Source organism: Galeopterus variegatus, unplaced genomic scaffold (assembly GCF_000696425.1).
Source record: "Galeopterus variegatus unplaced genomic scaffold, G_variegatus-3.0.2 Scaffold19597, whole genome shotgun sequence".
NCBI classification, from domain to species: Eukaryota; Metazoa; Chordata; class Mammalia; order Dermoptera; family Cynocephalidae; genus Galeopterus; species Galeopterus variegatus.
In genome coordinates, this window is record NW_007745708.1 from 2,146 (window position 1) to 3,989 (window position 1,844).

At 52.3% G+C, this 1,844-nt stretch overlaps 1 long non-coding RNA gene across 1 annotated transcript in view; it reads right to left on the minus strand.

Moving 5' to 3' along the window:
- Positions 1–1,609: 1,609 nt before the first annotated feature.
- LOC103583089 overlaps positions 1,610–1,844 on the minus strand; it is a 1,512-nt gene continuing 1,277 nt past the window's right edge. Inside the window, exon 2 of the long non-coding RNA XR_549825.1 lies at positions 1,610–1,842. This is a non-coding gene — a long non-coding RNA (uncharacterized LOC103583089). The remainder of the gene's footprint in view (positions 1,843–1,844) is intronic.

A 1,844-nucleotide genomic window follows, 5' to 3' on the forward strand; every position in this document is an offset into this window, starting at 1 on the left:
AATTTTCCCTGCCAGATTTCAGACCTGCTTGGGGCCCGTGATCCCCTTCTTCCTTTCAATTTCTCCCTTTTAAAATGAGAACGTCCATCCTGTGGCTGCCCCGCCACAGTATGGGGGGGAATTTGTCTGGTTTCACAGGTTCACAGCTGGAGGGAAATTTCACCCCAGGATGGATCATACTTGAATCTTGCCCATACCTGATTGAAATGATACTCTATGGAGATGAGATTACGGACTTAAAGATGCTGCGAGAATGAGCTGAAACTTTTGGGGATGTTGGATGGCGGGAATGTGAACGTATTTTGCAGGCAAAAGGACATGCAGTTTGGAGAGACTGGAGGGAGGAGTGTCACAGGTCAAATAGTGTCCCCTAAGAATTCACATGTTGCAGCCTGGACCCTCAGGACCTCAGAAGGTGCCCTTATTTGGAAATAGGGTCATGGCAGATGTCACGAGTTAAGATGAGGTTATTCTGGAGTGGGCTGGGTCCTGATCCAGTATGACTAGTGTATGTGTAAAAAGAGGAAATCTGGACACAGACACGACACGGGGAGAATGTCATGTGAAGACAGAGGCAGACATTGGGGCGATGCTTCTACAAGCCAAAGAACACCAGAAGCTGGGGAGAGGCCTGGAATATTCTTCCCCACAGCCCTCCAAAGGAGCCAGCCCTGCCCACACCTTGAACTTGACTTCTAGCCTCTAAAACTGAGAGCAAATACATTTCTGTTGCCTAAGCCCCCCAGTGTGTGGGAGCCACAGACTTTGGTGCATATGGGGACACTTAAGACCAGGGGCCAGAATGGTGGCTGTTGGAGCTCCTGGCCTTGGGCTGGACACATCTGGGGAAGCTTGTAAGTGTTCCTTCTCCCCGGCTGGCTTTGCCCACATCAGGCCTGGCTCCTCCTTCCTTCATGGCCTGTCCTAGGAATGGGGTTCTGGGGTGACCAAGGATGACTTGGTCCCTATCCCAGGACTCCTGGGCTGACAAAGCAGATACTTTCTTTTGGCTGCTGGAGGCTGAGACGCCAGAGACGGCAGGACAGGGAGCTGGCAACCTGGTACATGCTGCTTTGTTATAGGGCTAGGGAGCCGGGTTCCCACCTCAGGGTCTAGTAGGGAGAAGAATGAAGCATCGCTCTCAGGCAGCTCCAAAGGCTGAGTGGAGCCTGGTTATCGCTGATCTTCCCAGGATTTCCTAAGAGGAGGAAGGAAGGTTCGTGGCTCCTTCCTCCATCTGCAAAGCCAGCAGTGCAGCCTCTTCCAGCCTCTCTCTGCCTCTGACACTCCTGCCTCCCTTTTATTAGGAACCCGTGAGGACAGTGGGCCCCCAGGCAATCTCGGATCCAGGATAATCTCCTGGTTTTTAGTTAGAGTTCTTCAGTGAAACAGAATCAATGGGGGTGGGGTGCGGTGGCATGTGTGTGTGTGTGCGCGTGTGTATGCGTACATGTGTGCGCGCGCGCGTGTATGCATGCGTGTGTGTGCATGAATGTGTATGTGCGTGCATGTGTGTGTGCGTGCACGTGTGTGTGCGTGCACGTGTGTGTGCGTGCATGTGTGTGTGCCCGTGTGTGTGTATACACATACACAAGGGGTCTTCAAAAAGTTCACAGAATTCATATTATCTTTTAATTCTATTTTCCCACGAACTACTCAGAGAGACTGATTGTAAGGAATTAGCTCACGGAACCATGGAACTGGTGAGTCTGAAGCCTGCAGGGCAGGCTGGCAGGCGGGACACCCAGGGCAGGGCTGATGCCACAGCTTCAGTCCAAAGGCATCGCTGGCAGAACTCCCTCTGCCTTTGGGACCTCTGTCTTTCTTCTCTTAGGCCTTCAGCT